Here is a 12,281-nt window from a genome sequence, read left to right as displayed (position 1 = left end):
CCACACAGATGAGGATTAGTCAGTGGTGACTTCCCAAGTCAGAACCCAAGCTTGACAGTCTAGAGCACCGATCCTGAAATCTGATCGACCCTGGTCCCATTGGAGCTTCTGGGCTTCTTTAGGCCTTGGTTTCCTCAAAGCTCCATTAGGTATCCAGTTGGTAGTGGTGGTTTTACAATTAGATACACATGTCAAAACTTTGCAAACTGCCTTACTTAAAATACCTACAGTTTGTTGTACAACAGTAAGGGCTTAATAAAATAAAATAAAAAATAATTTTCCAGTTAAAATGGTACTTTGACCTTCATATGTATCTTCTTTCCCTCCTAAGAGCCCATTAATATGAGAGTAAATATTTACAAATAGTTCAAACTCATAATGTTAAGAAGGAAATGAGAAAAGAGTCATCAGACAAACTTCTGGAAGACAAAATGCCCATCCTTTGCCTCTCCTTGCCTCCTGCTTCGTATTGCTTTCTTTACACAATCTTGCAAGATCCTCGTCTAAAAGCTTTCTCTTCCTCTCTCTCTCTCTCTATCACACACACACACACACACACACACAACTTCACATAATTAATGAATGACAGAGAAGGAAAACATTCTGTTCTCCACTAAAAATATGCACATCCAAGGAAAACACATTGTTTTCTGGGGCTTGGCAAGTCAGCAAAAAACAGAAAGTAGAGCACTAGAGAGGGAAAAAAAACCCCATGTTTTATAACATAAATCCATTCCAGAAAGCTTAAATTAGAACTTTACTTTGATATACAAATCTCTCTGATTAAACCAGTTTTCATTGTTTGTAATTAGAAGTCTCATGAGATAATAAATCTGTCCATAATGCATGGTTTTGAGTAAGTTTAAGTCATTTATATTCTCAGTGACTTGGTATTCAATATATTCTAAATCTAGCAAATTTTTACTAGATCAAAAACAGAGAAAACAAAAGAGAAAGGGATTAAAATATTTTCTTCCAGAAATTATAGTAAATTTTAATTTAAATTACCATAATACATGCCATAAAAATTACTAGAAATTACCAAAACCCCCTCAATCTGATAGTAATTTATCATTTTACTAATAATACTGCCTATAATTCCAAATTCTCATCAACGTGATATGCTAGATAACATTTGTATTATTGCTAGTCTTGTTGACAAAAGTAGTATCTCATGGCAATCTGAGTCAGATTCTTCTTTTTAATGCTTTAAGAACTATTTCACATCTTCTTTTTTATCTATATAAAACAAATTTTATGTATTTCATATATATATATTTTAGGACCATAGTAATACTTCCCAACACCTTCCTTCCTGCCCACACTCCTACCCTCCCTCCTCCTTCCTTTCTTATTCTTTTTTAACTACAATGACATACTTTCAGCTTATTTTATAATTCTAAGATTAACCCTCCACTAAGTAAAGAATTCAACAAATAGAAGGAAAGAAAAAAAAACCCTGCTGTTCCTCAACAGTAGAAACAGAACTTTAAGCAATAATTGATGCTCAAAATGTCAATTTCATTCATATACATCACATTTTTTTGTATTCTTAGTGACCCCAGTTCAGGGAAAACATATGGTATCTGTCTTTTTTAATTATTATTATTATTTTTTTTATTTTTGACAGGCAGAGTGGACAGTGAGAGAGAGACAGAGAGAAAGGTCTTCCTTTTGCCGTTGGTTCACCCTCCAATGGCCGCTGTGGTAGCGCGCTGCGGCCGGCGCACTGCGCTGATCCGATGGCAGGAGCCAGGTGCTTCTCCTGGTCTCCCATGGGGTGCAGGGCCCAAGCACTTGGGCCATCCTCCACTGCACTCCCTGGCCACAGCAGAGAGCTGGCCTGGAAGAGGGGCAACCGGGACAGGATCGGTGCTCCGACCGGGACTAGAACCCGGTGTGACGGCGCCGCAAGGTGGAGGATTAGCCTAGTGAGCCGCGGCGCTGGCTGGTATCTGTCTTTTTGAGACTAGCTTACTTGTGAACTCTTTCTTCATATTTTTGCTAATTTTTTTCTATTCAGTTAAGTTTTTTTTTTTTTTTTCCTGTTCAGTTTCTAAGAGTTCTTAATTCCTATGGAGGTCATTCCTCTGTCAGCACTAAGAATTGCAAATATATGTTCTCCCTTTGTGTTGTCAGTTGTAGATTTTTGTATGTAAAAACTTGTGCCTACATTTTTCAGTTTTTTATGATTGCTGGGTTTTAGGTCAAATTAGAAACTCTTTGCCCACTCTGAAATTATAAAGAACTATCTCATAATTTCTTCATCTTGGATCCATATGGAAGACATCATAATATATACTATGAAAGAAGAAATTCAATTCCTACATTTTTCACCTAAGAATTTTAATCAGTTGCCTCAACCATTTCATTAAATAAACCATATTTTCCCCACAAATTTGAGATGTGATCTTTATCATATATTAAATCTTGTAAGTATCTGGGTCTACTTTTTTTCTAAAAAAGATTTTATTTATTTATTTGAAAGGCAGAGTTAGAGAGGCAGAGGGAGGGAGGGAAAGAGAGAGAGAGAGAAAGGAGTCTTCCATCTGCTGGTTCACTCCCTGGATGGCTGCAAAGGCCGGAGCGCTGCACCAATCTGAAGCCAAGAGCCAAGAGGGCAAGAGCTTCTTCTGCATCTTTCATGCAGGTACAGGGGCCCCAAGGACTTGGGCCATCTTCTACTGCTTTCTCAAGTCATAGAAGAGAGCTGGATTGGAAGAGGAGCATCTGGGATTTGAACTGCTGGCCATATGGGATGCTGGAACCGCAGTTGGCAGCTTTACCTACTATGCCAGAGCGCTGGCCACTTGGGGCTACTTTTATAATTTACTTATTTTATTTGAAAAGCGGAGAGACAGGAGTGAGGTAGAGGGAGAGAAAGCAATAGAAAGAGAGATATCAATCTTCCATTTGCTGGTTCACTCCCCAAATGCCTGCAACAGCCATGACCAGGCCAGAAGCTAGGAACTCCATCTGTCTCCCACATGGGTTATAGGGACCCAAGTACCTGAGCCATCATCTGCTGTCTCTGAAGATGTGCTATAGCAGGAAACTGGATCCACAGCAGAGCAGACTGAACAAGGTGCTCTAATATGGGATTCAGGCATCCTAAGTGGCAGCTTAACCTACAATGCCCAAGCCTACATCTGTAATTTTTACTATGGCCCTTTGGTTAGCCCATTCATGTACCAATGCCATTTATTTTAGTTGCTGAAGCTTTATATGTTTTTTATCTATTAGGACCAATCTTCTTCATTGCCCTTTTGTAAATCAAGTTTTTTTTGCTGTTTATTATTATTACACATTAACTTCAAAATCTCTATCTTTTTTGGAAAACAAAAAAGTGCTATTTGGGGAATCACATTAAACTTACAGCTTAAGGGAGCATTGGTATCTACCTTTACAATTATTAGTTTTTGAGTCTGCTTTCCAAGATGTCGTATGTCTTTCCATTTGTTCAGTCTTCTTTTATGACCTTCAATAATGCTTTATCTTCATTTTGGTTTCACACATTTCTCAGTTAATTCTTACATATTTTATCCTTTTGGTTGTTGATGCCTTTTTTTTGACAGAGAGTGAGAGAGAGAGAGACAGAGAGAAAGGTCTTCCTTCCGTTGGTTCACCCCCCAAATGGGCGCTACAGCCAGCGCTACGCCGATCTGAAGCCAGGAGCCAGGTGCTTCCTCCTGGTCTCCCACGCGGGTGCAGGCGCCAAGCACTTGGGCCTTCCTCCACTGCACTCCCGGGCCACAGCAGAGAGCTGGACTGGAAGAGGAGCCACTAGAATTAGAACCCGACGCCCATATGGGATGCCGGCACCGCAGGCGGAGGATTAGCCAAGTGAACCACGGTGCCGGCCCCCGTTAATGCCTTTTTAAAATACACTATTTTATAAATGAAAAAAACTTTTTGGAAAGCTTTAAGTAAGAACATTCTAAAAAATGATTTCTTCCCACTCCAAATTCCATCAAATGATTGTCTTCATTAAAAAATGTTATTAATAGGGTGGTCAAAGTTCTGGCGGAGTAGGCTAAGCCTCCACCTGTGGAGCCAGCATCCCGTATGGGCGTTGGCTCCAGTCCTGGCTGCTCCTCTTCCAATCTAGCTCTCTGCTATGGCCTGGGAGAGCAGTAGAAGACAGCCCAAATGCTCGTGTGCCCGCACCCACATGGGAGACCTGCAGGAAGCTCCTGGCTCCTGGCTTCAGACTGGCCCGGCTCCAGCTGTTGCTGCCATTTGGGGAGTAAATTAGCAAATAGGAGACCTTTCTCTCTGTCTCTCCCTCTTTCTCTCTGTAACTCTATAGCTCAAATAAATAAAATCTTTAAAACAAATAAAAATAAATGTTATTAATAAACAAGGTAATGGAAAAACAGGCACAATTCTGTTAGATTTCTGTTGAAAATTGTGTAACTGCAACATGTTGGTTTATAGTCAAGTACATCTTAACCACATATACACACCTTATCAGTAGTAATTAATTGGAAGATTTATTGAGTTATCATTGCAAAGATTAAAATAATACATCTAGAACAGACTAACAAGAGCTGTCTAAGCAAGAGCCTAATTCCCATTCTTCCTTGCCAAAGTATTTTTATTTTTACTTCAAAGTGATTAGCAAGCTGTGAGGTTCAGCAACTCTCATGTCCTTCAGTTGTTTGTTTAGAGTAAAAAGAACATCAGAAGGAAAGGGAAGAAAGACAAAGTATTAAGATGAGTAGAGGGGGCCGGCGCCATGGCTCACTTGGTTAATTCTCCGCCTGCGGCGCCGGCATCCCATATGGGCGCCAGGTTCTAGTCCCGGTTGCTCCTCTTCCAGTCCAGCTCTCTGCTGTGGCCCGGGAAGGCAGTGGAGGATAGTCCAGTGCTTGGGCGCCTGTACCCACATGGGAGACCAGGAGGAGGCACCTGGCTCCTGGCTTCGGATCAGCACAGCACCAATTTGGGGGGTGAACCAATTTGGGGGACCATTTGGAGGGTGAACCAACGGAAAAAGGAAGACCTTTCTCTCTCTCTCTTTCTCTCATTGTCTATAACTCTCCCTGTCAAATAAAAAAAAAAAAATGAGTGGAGGAAAGATTTGTTGATTTAACACTAAGCACAAATAATGTCATAATAATAATGATCATTTTACAAAGCTCATAAGGAAAGTGCTTTGTCAGAAGCAATTGGCCATCTAGAGATCTCAAGCCACTAGATTGTCCTGATCAAGTTATTAGGGATTTCTAGTTCATTCACATGGAGTGTGAAGGTTTATTATTATATTGTTAAGACACAGAACAAAAAGAAAGGAGCCCAAGCAGGTTTTTGCCTAGGAGAGAGCACTGTTAACTTTTCCAGGGGCATGAAAGATAGATTTGTTTTTGCAGGCAAGGGGTCTCACATACTAGATAAAGCAACCAGATTCCGCATGGAGCAAAAAGGACATCAGAGCACTCCTTGATTTTATGTTCACAAAGGAAGATGTAGCTCAGGTCAGAATTACCTAAGACAAGCAGGTAAGCATGACTTGTAAAACACTTTCAAACTGAAAATTCAGCACACTTAATAAATAATTATGGACAATAAGAAAAGGGTTAGGACAAATGCAAGGATGAAAAAAATTTCAATGAACAGTATTTGTAGAGACAGAAAATCAACAATGGTAGAAAATCCAAATCTAGGGTTTATCTGCTTAAGACAGGATATTACTATTACCCATTCAAAATTGCAGGTTCGTTTCCTGGCAGAGTTCTAAGAAATACATCAGAAGGAGTTGTCATACACTGCTCTATTTCCAACAAATAAGGAGACCCAGGGGAATCATTTTCAAAGCCCTGGCTCTCTGCAAAGGAGATAAGTATTTTTCTTTTAAGAGGAAATGAATATGCAACAGGGCAAGTTGTTATCACCTCATGTAGGGGTTGGTAGAAGTTCATGCACCAACATAGATTGCATGTTATGGTAATAAAGTTTAATGTCCTGCTCAGGCAGATTCCTGAGTATTAAAATAAAGTAAAGGATGACCTTTGGATGGTTTTACCCACCTGTGTGACTGGGCAGAGGAAGGCAAATTTAGGCTGGGAGTATACTACCTTAGATCCAAATAATAAATCAGCCAAGAGAAAGACTGGTAAACAAATCATTCCAGGCACAGAAAAGATGCTTAGGCAGGAAAAAAAAAAAAAAAAAAAAAAAAAAAAAAAAAAAAAAAAAGCCTTGGAAGCTTTGTTTTCACAGAAAAAGAAGTATGGCTGGAGTATGGCAAATGGGGAAAGAGTGATAGGAGCTGAAGTCAAAGAAGGTAGGGTCCAGTTTGTCTGTGGTCTTATGAGCTATGGTAAAGGGTTTGGATTTTTTTGCTTGATCTGATTTCATATAACCTAATTACTCTCAAAAAATAGTAATTTTTAATTTTTAACTTTTGCCTTTTTCTTAAAGTTGACTCTCTACTTTTGCATTTTCTTTGCTTTTCTGCCTTTGATCATGCTTATTCCAATTCATAGACTGTGCTTCAGCCTGAATCATGCCAGATGTCAGTCCATTAGAAATATAATAGTATGTGTGTAGGGGAAGGGAAAGAAGGGAGACATTGGCTACCTAAATTGCAGAGCTCAGTAGAAAATGAAAATGCAATATCCTCTGTTACATAATTATTAACAATTTCAAGACAGTGACAGTTGAGCATTAAAGTTAAGTGCCAGGTCCACACAAGTAAGAGCACAACTTTGTGTGGCTGCAAAAGTCTGTAGCCCTGTTTGTGATAAAAATTGCTTAAATAAATGAATGCCTTCTACTGATGCTTTTTGTTTTCATTTCACCTTATCTGCCAATCACATAAGCTTATTAAAGGCAGCATACAGGCAACTAGCAGGCAATAAAAAATGAGGATATACAGACTTTCTGAGGCAACTTCATGGTTATATTGTGCATTAATTGGAAAACACTGATTATCCAGTCTGTTCTAAAGTAAACTATAATACATTTGCTTTTACTATTTATTTAATTATATTATACTTCCTCTTTTAGGTACAAGTATTGTTAATGAAGACCTGCCAAACAAAGTTATTAATACTGCTGGAATAATTTGCAGATATTTTGTATTACTAAATGGATACAGAAGCTTTGTTAGGCAAACAGGAAATAGAGTTCAGTGATTACTATATTAAGATTGGCACTGCAATTTCCTTAATTTATATTATGCTTTCAGAATACTAAACAACTACAAATCAAAATAAAATCAAAATTTAAAATAGTACAACTTTATAATCCTTAAGTCTTTACAAAGCATGAAAACCAATAATCAGATGAGAAAATATTACATGAATATAAATACCTTATATGAAAAAATTTTACTTAATATATAAAATTATACATAATCATGACTTAGTAGACAACATTTACAAAGGTTAATTTTTTTTGTTGAATAATAATATTGAAAATTAAAGTGTCAAGTCTTGAAATGTCAGTTGGATCCTTCAGATCATAAGCATGTAATCAACACCTCTACCTGCAGAACCAGGTTAGACCAGCCCTGCTGGGACAGACTCCTATTGCATGCAAGGAACCCATTCTTGAGCCTTAGTTATCACAATGATTACCCAACATCAGAAGCACATTCATACTCACAAGAATTGTAGCCTAAGGTTATGTTTTCAAGTAAAGTTTTATTTCAGCATCTCCTAGGTTTGCTCTCACTGCACCTATGAGTACTGATAGGCCTCTTAAGAATTTTTTGGGCCTCTGTTTTGGCCTTGGTCCAATTCTATTTTCAACTCTGTCTTAAGTACTTGTTCTAGCTTAGAAATAAAATCATAAATTGTCATCTTACAAACATGCCTCCAACCACTTTAACAATGATATGAAGAGCGGCAGAAGTAAAGAAATATTTCCTCATTTTGAAAGGGAAAATTTCTGTTTTGCTATTGTTGTGGTTCATGGCAAAGTTGCTTTCTACAAGATGCAGTAAAACAGCAGGGATAAAGAATCCAGAAAAAAATCCAGGCTAACTGACCTTCTGTCTTTCCTCCTACCCCTCCTAAAATGTCTGGAGCTGAACTTCTACCTAGACTTTACTCTTCCCTTCTTTCTCTTCAGTTTTGTCTTGCTGGTCCAGTGTCTAGCTTTGGGCTGATAAGGCAGGGAGGGATAAGCTCAGATGACTGGGGCTAAGCCTTCAGGTGAGGTAATGTGCTCATATGCAAGCAGGACAGGGCGAAGGACTATACACATTGAAGATAATGGTAACCAGATTTATTGTTACTGAACAGACATCTATATCTGTTTGTATACACAAACTTTCTAATTGTCCCTGTTGAGAAGGTCTAAAAGCAATTAATTGGGTGGGAGTACTTGTGGGAGGGCGGGTAGAGTGAGAAGAATCACTATGTTCCTAAATTTGTATTTATGAAATGCATGAAGAGTGTATACCTTACATAAAAGGTTTCTGGGAAAAAAATAAAGTAAAAGCAATTAGTGCTTTAGTACCAAGATTTCGTTTTTAAATATTATTCTCCACTAAAGGAACCAAAATCCTTACAGAAATGGCTGGCTCTAGGGCTAAGATAGGAAAATATGATGAGCCTGCAAACCCTTATTGTGGCAGAAATTGAGGAAGTTATCAAAGAATGGTGGGAATATGTCAAGAAAGGTCTTCCAGAAACAAAATCCAGGAAAACATGAAATCAGAATTTAAAAAACTACAGCAATAAATTTTAATTCCAGGGGCCAGCACTGTGGCAAAGTAGGTTAAACTGCGGCCTGCAGAGCCAGCATCCCATAGGGGCACCTGTTCAATCCTGGCTGCTCCACTTTTGATCAGTTCCCTGCTAATGTGCCTGGGAAAGCAGCAGAAAATAGTCCAAGCCCCTGGGCCCCTGAACTCACATGGGAGACCCAGGAGAAGTTCCTAGCTCCTGGCTTTGCTTGACACTGCCCCGGCCATTGTGACCATTCAGGTAGTGAACAGTGGATAGAAGATATTCTCTCTCTCCTGGTTCCCCCCCTCCTTCCCTCCCTCTTCCTCTCTCTCCCTCCTCTCCCTCCCTCCCTCCCTCCCTCCCTCCCTCCCTCCATATTTCTCTCTGGAATTCTACCTTTCAAATAAATAAATACATATTAAAAATTAATTCTTGATTAAAAGAAGAATTTATGAGTCTACACTGATACAAATAAATTACAAAAAATATATAGAGGAGAAAGAAAAGCTCTATGTTGCAACTTAAGACAACTAATAAATCTAGGGGGCTGACATTGGGGCACAGCAGGTTAAGCTGCTGCTTCCAATGACACCATCCTATATCAGAGAGAAAGAATTTAAGTCCCAGCTGTTCTACTTCCAATACAGCTTCCTGCTCATGTGCCTGGGAAAACAGTAGGAGACCAGGATGGAATTCCTGGTTTTTGCTTTGGCCTGGCACATATCAGGATGCTGTAGCTATTTGGGGAGTGAAATAGCAAGTGAATAATCTGTCTCTCCCCTTCTCTCCTTCTCTCTACCTTTCAAATAAATTAATAAATCAATCTTAAAAAAATGAATGTTAAGAGGCAACAAACAGTCTATGGAAATTAAGCAACATCTAGAAGAAGTGATAACATTGGGAAATTGTCAGTTTGTTATCTGTTCCAGTAATAACAGATTCAGAGAAGAATCATCAATGGATGCAAAATCAGGCAGGAGAAAGTTTAATGAAAAACATAATATTTATATAATTTTCAATCTTACAAAATCTATTAACTGCTTAAATAATCTTGGAAGAAACACAGTAGATACAACCTTAATAAAGAGATAAAATTAACATAATGACCATGGAATAAATTGATATCAAGCGACTCCTAAGAAGATTCACTGAGAAGAGTACAGCATCAGTTCTACAGTGTTCCTAGCAAAAGTTCATAAACCCTGACGAAACATCAGACAGACCCATACTGAGGGACATTGACAAAGTAATCAGCCTGTGATCTTCAAAAACATCAAGGTCATGAAAGGAGGGGAAAGATTGAAGAACTATTCTTAAATTAAGAAGACTAAAGAGACATAAAAACTATAAACAAATGAGTAATGTTGGTCCGGATCCTAGACCTAAAATAGAAATAACTGGGACAAATGAAGTAATGTAATAGAGTCCATGGATAACATGGTGTTAGGGACCAAATGTATCTCTCCCCAACAGTTCCTATGTTGAAGCCCTAACCCCCAGTGTAGTTGTATTTGGGTGAAAAGAGTAATAAGGGTCAATGAAGTCATAAAGGTGGGAGCCTGTTCCAATGGGATTAGTGTCCTTACAGGAAGCTATACATGAGAGACTGCTCACTCCTCCTGGCCATGTGAGAACACAGCAAGCTAATTAGGCTGCAGCAGGTGACAGAGAGACCTCCCCAGGAAAATAATCAGCAATGATCCTGTACTTCCCAGGCTCCAGAACTGTAAGAAAACTGTTGAAGCAATCCAGACTTTGGGATGTTTGTCATGGCAGCCCAGCCTGATCACCATACATGTTAACATTGGATTAACGGTAACTTCCTGAGTTTGATGTCTACACTGTAGTTATGAAGTATTCTTGTAATTAGGAAACACACATGTATTAAGTTTATAGCTCTGGAATATCAGGTCTGTAATCTATTCTCAAATACTGAAAAAATGCTAAAGATTGAAGAATGTAGGTGAAAGATAGGTACAACATTTTCACACTATTTCTGCAACTTTTATGTAATTTTTTTTTTTGACAGGCAGAGTTAGACAGTGAGAGAGAGAGAGACAGAGAGAAAGGTCTTCCTTTTCCGTTGGTTCACCCCCCAAATGGCTGCTACGGCTGGTGCACTGCGCTGATCCAAAGCCAGGAGCCAGGTGCTTCCTCCTGGTCTCCCATGTGGATGCAGGGCCCAAGCACTTGGGCCATCTTCCACTGCCTTCCTGGGCCACAGCAGAGAGCTGGACTGGAAGAGGAGAAACCAGGACAGAATCTGGTGCCCCAACCGGGACTAGAATCCGAGGTGCCGGCGCCGCAGGCGGAGGATTAGCCAAGTGAGCCACTGCGCCAGCCATGTAAATTTTAAAGTAAAAACTTATTTGAAGATCAAACTAAATTCTGTTCTATACAATATATTTTCATCATAAATGAAATGCAACAACATTTTAATGATTATCCAAAAGCATTGCATAAGCATTGTTATTTTACATGATCAAATTATGATTATATATAATGCATATTTTATTTTATTAAAATAGAAAGCTACATTAAGATCACCTTATTGCTATCAAGATTATTGTACTTTTGAAATGAATAGCCTTATTTTTTAATCACCATAAAAAATAAATAAAGGGGCTGATGCTGTCAATAGTGGGTAAAGCTGCCACCTGCCGTTTTGGCATCCCATAAGGTGTCTCCGTTTCGAGTCTCGGCTGTTCCACTTTTGATCCAGCTCTCCGCTACGGCCTGGGAAAGCAGCAGAAGATGGCCCAAGTCCTTTGCATCAAGAACACCTTTATTAATGGAAGACTGCCTCAAACGTAATCAGCTTATTTGGATTTTTAATCAGGAAATCTAAAGTTGCCAATTAAAGCTTCCATTAGCACGAGATCAGGTTAACAACTTTATAATGAAAGCAAAACAAAACAAACTTTCCAAAATTTTGTTTAGAAAAGAGTCAGAAGATACTCGGGTTTTCTTGACTGCAATTTCCTGGCCCCCTCACCTCAAGTTAATCAATTACTCACTCAAGGTGACTGTCATCACTCACCTGGACTAAGGCAATTGCTTCCTAATTGTTCTATTTCTATTTTTGCCCTATTGCTCTTAATTTCATTTTCCATAAAATAACCAATATCTTTTTTTCAAAAAAAAAAATCTGAATCAGATCACATCACCTGTACGACTGGAATACTCCAAAAGCTTACCACTACATGTAGAATTAAACTCAAGCCCTTGGACATGGCTTAAAAGGCGCTGTGCTATGAGGCCTCTGCAGACCCACTGCGACGCCATTTCCCACCACTTTCTACCTTGCTTCAGCATTTAAGAACACACTGGTCTCCTTTCTGTTCTTCAGTCACATCCAGCTCTTTTCTGCTTCTGGCTTTTGCGCGTCCTGGAACAGTCACTGTGCAAGTAGCTCCTTATCCACCAGGACGAGGCTCAAGTGTCACCTCTTCAGAAAGACCTTGCTTTCCCCTCCCCGCTCTCAATGACACTATGCCATTCCTTCGTCATCACAGCACTGATTGCTATCTAAAATCCCCTGAGTTCTGCATCTCTTATTTGAGTATCTCCTGAATCCCGCAGTGGAAGGACACTCCATCC

General features: G+C 39.2%; 1 protein-coding gene across 1 annotated transcript in view; it reads right to left on the bottom strand.

The window, feature by feature from the left end:
* The window catches only part of STXBP4 (syntaxin binding protein 4), a 182,063-nt gene that overhangs the window by 168,618 nt on the left and 1,164 nt on the right, over positions 1-12,281 (bottom strand). The window lies entirely within an intron of this gene.

This window comes from Lepus europaeus, chromosome 18 (genome assembly GCF_033115175.1).
Source record: "Lepus europaeus isolate LE1 chromosome 18, mLepTim1.pri, whole genome shotgun sequence".
Lineage (NCBI taxonomy): Eukaryota > Metazoa > Chordata > Mammalia > Lagomorpha > Leporidae > Lepus > Lepus europaeus.
The sequence above is the reverse complement of the archived record's forward strand: the minus strand, read 5'-3'. Positions and strand labels throughout refer to the sequence as shown.